The sequence below is a fragment of the Loxodonta africana genome, chromosome 22 (genome assembly GCF_030014295.1).
Source record: "Loxodonta africana isolate mLoxAfr1 chromosome 22, mLoxAfr1.hap2, whole genome shotgun sequence".
Classification (NCBI taxonomy): domain Eukaryota; kingdom Metazoa; phylum Chordata; class Mammalia; order Proboscidea; family Elephantidae; genus Loxodonta; species Loxodonta africana.
The window spans coordinates 63,878,691-63,889,480 of NC_087363.1; the positions used below are offsets into that span (position 1 = coordinate 63,878,691).

Genomic DNA, 10,790 nt, shown 5'->3' on the forward strand with positions numbered 1-10,790 from the left:
CCCCCTTGGCTTGGAGTAAAAGCTAGAGTCGTTACAATGGCCTGCAAGACCCTACATAGTAAGCCACTGGCTACTTCTCTACTTAGGAGCTCTGGTGGCACAATGGATAAGCAGCTAGGCTGCTAACTGAGAGGTCGGCGGTTCAAACCCACAGGAGAAAAAGACCTGGTGACTCGTTCCTGTAAAGATTACAGCCTAGGAAACCTTATGGGGCAGCCTATTCTGTCTCATGAGAATGCTATGAGTCAGAATCAACTGCATGGCACACCATAACAGCTACTTCTCTAAACTAACCCTTAATACTCTGTTTCTTGCCCACTTGACTCCAACTAAAAAAAAAAAACCAACTACTCTGGTTAAAATACTGTAATTGTAATCTGCCCTAGGGTCTTTGCCTTTTTTCACTACTCTTTCTCCATTGTAAACATGGCTTACTTTCTCACTTTTATGGATATCTGTTCAAATGTTACTTTTAGAGAAGCTTTGCCTAACAACCCTATATAAAACAGTAACTACGGCAGAATGTATTTTCCAAAAATGACCACAGCATATGTTCCTCCAGAACCTTTCCACTACCCATCAAGAGGCAGAGTCTGTTTCCTCTCCACTTGGACAGGACTTGTGACTACCTCAACAGTAGGAAAAAAATGCTCTGTGACTGCCAAAGCTAGGTCATAAAATATGATACAACTTTGTCCTGATGCTCTCTCTTTTTCAGGCTATTTGCCCAGTAACACGGTCTTTCTGTGATGAAGCAAAGGCCTCAGGAACAGACGCACACAAATATTCCACTGTACAGCCCCAGCTAAGGTCTAGCCAGTAGTCAATATCCATCACTAGACATGGGAGTAAGCAAGTCATCAGGTGATTCTAACCATTACACTTCAAACCACCACAGCTGGTGCCAAGTAGAATAGGTAGATGCTACCCCTACCATGACCTACCTGAATTACAGATTCATGAGAAAAATAAATGGTTGTTTCCTACTACTAATTTTTGGAGTAATTTGTTCTGCAGACATAAAATTAGAACAGATTTTTGGTGCCAGGAGTAGGATGTGATCATAACAAAAAGCCTAAAACATGTGGGTGTGGCTTTGGGACAAGGTAGTGGGCAGAAGCCAGAAGAACCTTAAAGAGAGTATTAAAAAAGCCAAAAGGATCTTTAAGAGACTTTTAGAAGAAGCCTGATGATCTTTGATGAAGCTGTCAGCGATGCTTAAAGGAAGGTGAGAAAGTGTTATTGGAAGCTGGAGGAAAAGGAATCCTTGTTAGGTTTTAGGACAAAGTTTAGTGACACTATTCCTGCAGTAATGTAGAAAATGGAATATTTACCTAATTAATTGAATGATCTAGAATATTTTATTCAAAATATTAAAAGTACTTCCTGGCTTCTTCACGCTATGATAAAGTGAAAGCACAAAGAGATGGCCTTAAAAAAAATTATTCACTTTTCAAGTAAAATTTAGAGGAACTATAGAGGAGCCAGAACTTTCTAGGTTCAAAAATAAAACTATTTCTAGTTCTCAGCCTCTCCAAGATTCTCAAAGTAAGATAGGGCTTTAGAGTAAAGATTAAATCCAGGATGGAGCCATAAGATCCTTCATTAAAGCTTCATAAATACTTAAATCAATGCCTGTGAGAACTGTTCAGTCACACAAAAGATCCTCTGAAGATCTTAAGGGAGCACATCACAGGTCCTTTCTGTTAACAATCAGACTTTTAACAATCTGCAGACTGCTTTCCTTCAGCAGCTTTACAGCAAGTGCAAGGTTGAAATGGGCTTATCTTGACAAGATGTATGAGTGTAGTTTTTGTCTAATGGAGTGTAAGAAACCCACAATATTTTTGAAAGAATATTAGCTAGGATGGAAAGGAACTTATAATCCACGTTTCTATAGGCAGGAAGCTAAGAAAACTATTCAGCTGCCAAATACCACTTTTTATGGAAAATGAAGGAAGATTCAGAGGGCATAACCAAGAGTCATGGTGAATTATTGCCAGGCAGCAGGCCTGCACCCTAATTAAGTAACATGTAACTTGCTGAACTTGAAAATTGTTGTAAATTCCTGTGTGCCTCCTTCCCCCATTCCCTTTTTGCAGAAGAGAGTCTACAGCAGTTATCCTACACCTGTCCCACCATCACACATTGGACGTATAGGGGGAAGCCAACTTATTTCTTCACTTCACAAGTCTTATGATCAACAGAAACTGTCCTTAGGGAACTCTACTTGAGAATCCAAATCCAAGGAGCCTCAACTGTACCTTAACATGGTCTAGATGGCAAGATCCTGGACTGGGAGCCTGAACTTCAGGCTAAAACAGGATTAGACTTTGGAGTACTAGAGGAGAGTGTAGGCTTTTTTGCATGTGGAAGGGATGTGAATTCTTGTTGCCAAAGGGCAGACTATAGTGAAGTGTATTTTCCAAAAATGGTCACAGCACTATTTATGGTCCCACATACTCTTTCAGAACCATGCCACTCCCCAACAAAAGGTGGAATCCACCACCCACCTTTGGCCAGCTGATTTTTGACAAAGGGCCAAAGTCCATTAAATGAGGAAAAGTGATCTTTTTAACAAATGGTGCTGGCAAAACTGGATATCCATCTGTAAAAAAATGAAACAGGACCCACACCTTACACTATACACAAAAACTAACTGAAATGGATCAAAGACCTAAATTTAAAACCTAAAACGATAAAGATTGTGGAAGGAAAATTAGGGACAATGCTAGGGGCCGTAATACATGGCATAAATACAATACAAGCCATAACTAACAATTCACAAACACCAGAAGATATACTAGATAACTGGGAGCGTCTAAAAATTAACCATTTATCCTCATCAAAAGATTTCACCAAAAGAGTAAAATGGCAACCTAAAGACTGGGAAAAAATTGGGGGCTACAACATATCTGGTAAGGGTCTAATCTCTAAAGTCTATTGAATACTTCAACAATTCAACCACAAGAAGACAAAGAATCCAATTAAAAAAAATTGGCAAAGAATATGAACAGGCACTTCAGCAAAGAAAACATTCAGGCAGCTAATAGACACATGAGGAAATGCTTGCAACCATAACCATTAGAGAAATGCAGATCAAAACTACAATGAGATACCATCTCACCCTGACATTACTGGCACTAATTAAAAAAAAAAAACAGAAAATAATAAATGTTGGATTGTCCACAGGGAGACTGGAACTCTTTTGTACTGCTGGTGAGAATATAAAATGGTACAACCACTATGGAAAATGATATGACACCTCCTTAAAAAGCTAGAAATAGAAATACTATACGATCCAGCAATCCCATTCCTAGGAACATATCCTAGAGAAATAAGAACCATCACACAAATAGACATATGTACATCCATGTTCATTACAGCATTATTCACAATAGCAAAAAGATAAAAGCAACCTAAGTGCCCAACAACAGATGAATGGATAAAGAAATTATGGTACACACACACAATGGAATACTATGGAACAATAAAGAACAAGGATGAATCCAGGAAACATCTCACAGCATGGATGAACCTGGAGGGCATTATCCTGAGTAAAACAAGCCAATCACAAAAGGACAAATATTGTATGAGACCACTATTATAAAATCCAAGAAAAAGTTTACAAACAGAAAAAGAAAAAAAAAAAACTATCTTTGATGGTTACGAGGGAGGGGACAGGTCGGGAGGGGAAATCACTAACTAAATAGTAGACAAGTGAGCTTTGGTGAAGAGAAAGACAATGTACAACACAGGGGAGGTCATCACTTGACCAAGGCAAAGTCATAGAAGCTTCCTAGATATATCCAAAAAAAAAGAGGATATGAAATGTGGGGCTAATTGCCTCCATGAACAACTGTCTCCTTTGCCATGAGACCGGAAGAACTGAATGGTGCCCGGCTACCATTACTGAACATTTTGGTAAAAGATTTCATAGAAGAATCCTTATCAAAATGGGGGAAATGCAGAACAGAATTTCAAATTCTCATGGCTTCTAGACTATCTGGAGTGATGGAAGGTGAATGAACCCCTGAAACTATTGCCCTGAGATAATCTTTAAGCCTTAAGCCAAAAATACCCCCTGAAGTTTCCTTAAAACCAAGCAATAGTTTAGCCTAACCAGTTAAAAAAAAAAAAAAGTCTGCCTTGAGCATTGCACTCTTTTAAGAACTATCTATATGGTATCAAATTGGCAACAGCAACTTGAAAGATTAGACAGGAAGCCTAGGGGGCAGTGAGTTTATGTTAATGAGGGAGAGACATTCCTGAAAAGGAGGGTGAGAATGGTTGCACAACTCGAAGAAAGTAATCAGTGTCACTAAATTGTACATGTTGAAACTGATGAGTTGGTGTATGTTTTACTGCGTATATTCTCAACAACAACAACAAAATAATTAAAATTTAGAAGGAAAAAAAAGAACATTGTGGAATTGGTGTACAGATAAATTTAGGTAGACCAACAAAACAGAAAAGAGAATTCAGAAACATTCCCAAGCACATATTATACACTTGATTTATGATTAAAAAATGGCCATGTGAAGCACTGGAAAACTGATGATGTTTTCAATAAATGGTGCTGGGACGCTTGGTTATGCACATGGAAAAAATTAAATCAGAGCTCTTCTCTGTTCCAATTCCAGGTAGATTTTAGATCTAAATGCAAAAGGTAAAACTATAAAACTTACAGAATATTATGTAGGAGAATGACCTCAGTGTAGGAAAATATTTCCTAAACAATACACAAAAAGGTACTAACCATAAAGAAAAGATGATAAATTTAACCATATGAAAATTCAGAACTTGCACTTATCCAAAAACAAAGTGAAAAAACAACCCACCAGCTGGGAGGAAATATTTGTAATGCATATAAACCCAGGACAGATTAGTATCCAGGATATATAAATAACCTCTCCCAATCACTAGTAATTAGAAAAATGCAAACTTACACCAAAATGAAATATCATTTCCACCCCTCAAGTTGGCAAAAAAATTTTAAAGTCTTAATACCAAGTAAGGGTGAGAATGTGGGGGAAAAAGGAATTTCAAAGGTGTTGGTAGGATTGTAAATTGGACTTTCCAAAACAATTTTTCAGTCTTTAATAAAGTTGAAAAGAGCCCCGGTGATGCAACAGTTAAGTGCTTGGCTGCTAACTGAAAGATTTGTGGTTCAAACCCACCAGTAGCTCTACAGAAGAAAAGACCTGGCAGTCTGCTTCCGTATAGATTCCAGCCAAGAAAGCTCTATGGAGCAGTTCTCCTCTGTCATATAGGGTCATTAGGAGTCAGAATCGACTTGATGGCACACAGAACAACAAGGCTGAAGTCACAGATAGCTTTTAACCGAGCACTTTCCCTTCTAGGCGTATATCTTATAAGAAATTTCTGGACATATGTGCACAGAGGCACCTACAAGAATATCCGTAGATGCGTTGTTTGTTATAAGATCAGAAACAACCTAAATGTTCAGCAGCTGGAAAATGGAAAAATAAATTGTGGTTTATTCATACAATAAAATGTTTTACAGCAGTTAAAATCAGTAAGTTAAATTATACATATAAACATGGATAAGTTTCTAAAATATGATATTGAGCAAAAATATCAAGTTGTAGAATGATGCAAACAAAATTATACCACTTATATAGAGTTTAAAAACATGCAAAACAATACTATTGTTTATGATACTGCATGGGTAGTAAAAAATATTAGAACTTTCTTGGGAATGATAAATACAAGATTCAGGGGAGTGGTTCCATCTGGGGACGGAGCGGAACAGGAGCAGAGAGAGAGAAACGGGGAGTTTCTAGCATATGGGCTATTTTATTTCCTTAAAAAGAAAAAGGAGGTGTGGCTAAATGTTGAGATTTCATAAAGCTACACTGTGGGTAGGTGGGTATTTGATATACAATTTCTAATCCTTCTTATTTAATATATATATTTTTAAAGCTTAATATAAATCATAAGCCTGATGAGTACATGGGTAAGCTGCTTTATTTGTGGATCCAGTAATACATTTGTTACCCATCTTCTGCAGAGAATGTTTCAAGGTCTCCACGGAAATCTGTTAATATTGCTCTGTGAAGTCAGACTACAAATGATCAGCAAAGCTCTTGAGTAACAAGTGAAATGAGTGACTGGTTACTCTCCCTTCTCTGGCAAAGGGAAATCCCTTTAAAATTTATTGTCATAAAAGTCACTCACAAGCAGTGCAATCTACAAAAGAAAGATAAGATGTCATCAAATTATCCCCAGAATATTGTCTGAAAACCAGAAAGTAAAGAAAAAAACATCTCCAATGTGGCTACTAGGGCCATATTAAAAATGAAATTTTAATTTTCTAGAATCGGAAAGGGGATTGAAGCATCAAAAAATCATGGTGAAGGCTTGAAGTGGTTTTTTTTGTTGGATGCCGTCAAGTTGGTTCTGACTCATAGCAACCGCGTGTGACCTAATAGAACTGTCCCATAAGGTTTTCTTGGCAGTAATTATATAGAAGCAGGTTGCCAGGTCTTTTTCCTACAGCACTTCTAGGTGGGTTCCAATGCAGAGTTTTTGGTTAGCAGCCAAACGCTTAACCGTTTCACCGCCAGAGCTCCTTTAGGCTTGAGGTGGGGCTCTGCAAACCCTTGGTTATTGAAAAGCTTCTGAGATGTGAGTCCATCTCCACACCAGCCTCCTTGCATCTCATGCAGCTTTGGTGTTGGCAAAGAATATTGAATATACCACGGACTGCCGAAAGAAGGAACAAATCTGTCTGGAAGAAGTACAACCAGAATGCTCCTTAAAGGCAAGGATGATGAAGACTACATCTTACATGTTGTCAGGAGGGATCGGTCCCTGGAGAACAACATCATGCTTGGTAAAGTACAGGGTCAGCGAAAAAGGGGAAGACCATCAACAAGATGAATTGACACAGTGGCTGCAACAACGGGCTCAAGCATAGCAATTGTGAGCATGGTGCAGGCCTGGGCAATGTTTCGTTCTGTAGTACATAGGTCACTATGAATCGGAAGTGACTCGAGGGCACCTAACAACAGCAACAACAATGAATAATAATGTTGAGCATTTTTTCATGTGCTTGTGGGCCATTTGAATACCCTCTCTGGTGAAATGTCTGTTCAAGTCCTTTGCCCAGTTTTTGATTGGGTTGTTTGTCTTTTTTGCTATTAAGTCGTAAAAGTTTTATATGTATTTTGGGTATTAGATCCTTGTCATATACATGGTTCCCAAAGATTTCCTCCCAGTATATAGGTTGTCTCTTCACTTTGTCGACAAAGTCCTTTGATCAACAAAAGCATTTAATTTTTATGAGGTCCCATCTATTTTGTCTTTTGTTCTTAGTGCTTTTGTTGCAATATCTGATAAGCCATCGTTAAAAACTAGGCCCTGCAGCCACATCCTTATGTTTTCTTCTAAGACTTTTATGATTTTAGTTTTCATTTACATTCTTTATACATTTTGAATTGGTTTTTGTATGTGTGTGAGGCATGGATCTAGGTTCATTCTTTTGCATGTGGAAATCCAGTTATCCCAGCCCCATTTTTTAAAGAGACTCTTCCTTCCCCATTGAACGGACGTAGCACCCTTGTTGAAAATCAGTTGACCTTAGATGTATGGGTTTATTTCTGGACTCTCAATTCTATTCCATTAGATTATGTGTCTATTGTGTTATCAGTCCCAGACTGTTTTGATTACTGTAGCTGTATAGTATGTTTTGAAATAAGGAAGTATGAGTCCTCCTACCTTGTTCTTCTTCAAAATTGCTTTGTTTATTCCAGACTTCTTGTCTTTCCATATAAAACTGAGGATTCATTTTTCTATTTCTGTAAAGAAGGTTGTTGGAATTTTCATCAGGATTTTTTAAAAATATATTTTATTCTGTTTTAGGTAAAAGTTTACACAGCAAATTAGGTTCCCATTTAACAATTTTTATAAAATTCTTCGATGACATTGGTTGCAATTTTCACAATGTGTCAGCATTCTCATTATTTCCATTCTGTTTTTTCTGTTTTCATGGACCTAGCTTCCCTTCCCCTCCTTGCCTTCTTATCTTTGCTTTTGGGTAAATGTTGACCATTTGATCTCACGTAGTTGATTGTTTAAGGGAGCACATTATTCCTGGATTATATTGTTATTTTCTAAGCCAGTCCATTATTTGGCTGAAAGGTGACCTCCAGGGGTAGCTTCAGTGGCAGGTTCAAAGGTTATCTTAGGGTGATAGTCTCAGGGTCCTTCTAGTCTCTATCGGTCCAGTAGGTCTGGCCTTTTTTAGGAAGCTGAATTTTGTTCTACATTTTTCTCCCGTTCTATCTGAATTCTTCTGTTGTATCCATGATCAGAACGGCCAGTAGTGGTGGCCGGGCGATCAGGATTGCATTGAATCTACAGATCACTTTGGGTAGCATTTGAGTCTCCCAATCCTTGAACATGGGTGTCTTTCCATTTATTTAAGTCTTCTTTACTCTTTCAGCAGTGTTTTTTTTTTTAATTTTCATTGTGTCAGTCTTTCACATTCCTTGCTAAGTTTATTTTTAGGTATTTTATTCTTTCAGATGTTATAAATGGAATTGTTTTCTTAATTTCCTTTTCATATTTCTCATTGCTGGTGTATCTAAATCCAACTGATTTTTGCGTGTTGACCTTATACCCTGCAACTTCGCTAAATTCTTCTATTAGCTCTAGACACTTATTTGTGGATTCTGTGTGGTTTTCTATATATAGATTGTGTTGTCCCATTGTATTTATTACCTTCAACCTATGTCACTATTTTTTCATTACTAGTAACAATGTGAAGTTTCCTTTTTCAATAAATTTATTTAATCTTTTACTCCAGTCAATTTAAAGATAAAACATTAAGCAAATAATAGAACCATAAAGATGGAATGAGATATTTGCAGTCTGGAAAATTCTGTGATCTCTAGAGCAGCATGTTATGATGGAAAGAGTGTGACTTTGGGCAAATCATCTAAACCCCCTGAGACTCAGTCCCCATAATATTGACCTCATAGGGTCTTTGGGAGAATTCAAACCCAATATTGTTTTTCAAGGGAGCCCAGGTAGTACAAGGGCTAAGTGTTTCACTGCTAAACAAAAGGTTGGCAGTTCGAACCCACCTAGCAGCTCCATGGAAGAAAGACATTTGCTTCCATAAAAATGATAGCCAAGAAAACCCTATAGGGCAGTTCTACTCTGTCACATGGGGTCACTATGAGTCAGAATTAACCCAACAGCACCCAACAACAACAACATTTGTCAAGGAGTCCCTGGGTGGTCCAAATGGTTAACATGCTTGGCTGCTAACCAAAAAGTTGAAAGTTTGAAGGCACTTGGGACACTCGGCCTACCCTCCTCCTGGCCAGCTAAGAGGGAGAGCTGTCTGCCCTCCCCCTCTGCTGTCCTCCCCAAAGTTGTCTCCCCCAGGCCAGCCAGGCTTATGATCCAGCTGAAGCTCTGAGGGAGGCTGGGCGGGGAGAGGTTGCTGGCCCAGAGTGGCAGGGGCAGCAGGCGTGGTGGCACGGTGCCCAGGGCCAGTGCTGGGACCCGGGCAGCCATCTAGGCAGCGGCAGCACCCTGGGCCAGCCACCCTCTCCCCTCTGGTGGGGGGAACCACTTCATGTGGAGGGGGGCTTAGCTGGTCCTGTTTGCAGAAGAGTAGTGGACCCCCTAGTCAGGCTGGGGCTGAGCCCAGGGTCTGGGCAAGGGCTCCAGGGAGGGCCATTGCTGGAGGCGGGTCGACCACAGCATGGCTCACAGGCCAGGCCTGCTGATGCTCAGATGCACGGTGGTCGGTGATGGGGCACTGGGCAAGACATGGCTACTTATGAACCATGCCAACGATACCTTCCCAGAGGAGTACGTGTGTACCATCTCCGGCCACGGCACAGTCAGTGTCACCGTGAGGGCAAGCAGTACCTTATGGGACTCTAGGATGTGGCTAGACAGGAAAACTACAATCTTTTGAGGCCTTTGTCTTATCCTTTGACTGACGTCTTCCTTATATGCTTCTCTGTGGTAAATCCAGCTTCATTCAAAAATGTGAAAGAGGAGTGGGTATCAGAGCTTAAGGAATATACACCAAATGTGACCTTTTTATTAACAGAAACTCTGACTGATCTCTGGGATGGCCCCAAAACTTTAGCAAGACTGGTATGAAAGAAAAACCTGTATGTGTGGAACAAGGACAGAAACTAGCAAAAGAGACAGGAGCGTGCTGCTATGTGGAATGCTCAGCATTAACCCAGAAGGGAGCGAAGACCTTCTGATGAGGCTATCATAGCCATCTCAACTGTGGAGAAACACACAGGAAGAAAAAGAATTGGATCAAGATATAGAAACTGTTGTTTGATTATGTGAGAAATGTCTTCAGTGGCCAAAGAAACTGTCTATTTCTCTCAGAAAGTATATGAAACGCTACAGTTATTCACAGACCTCTTATAGATAATGAAGCAGTTTAAAACTTGAAAGAAAAAAAAAAACTGCCCTCAGAATTCTATAGAGTTCATTAAGAATGTTTATTAAAGGTCCAAGAAGCAACAAACAGCATCTGAAGCCACAATCTATTATAAATACTTCACTGTGATAGAAGGTACAATCTCTCAGGGGCTTCATAATTCAAAAAGCTACAATCACATCATGTTGTACTTACATTAAAAAAAAAAAAAAAAGAGCGCCGTAAATGAAACAGCTTGGCTTTGACCATATACATTTCTGCACAGTCTTTATGGAATCTGCACAAAGAACTATCTTCTTTTGCTCCAATTAATTGTTCTTGTGTGTAAGTTACTTTCTAT

The 10,790-nt window shown here is 39.2% G+C and overlaps 1 pseudogene; it reads left to right on the top strand.

Moving 5' to 3' along the window:
* The first annotated feature begins 9,742 nt into the window (after window positions 1-9,742).
* Window positions 9,743-10,583, top strand: LOC100666639 (rho-related GTP-binding protein RhoQ-like; annotated as a pseudogene).
* The last annotated feature ends 207 nt before the right edge of the window (window positions 10,584-10,790 follow it).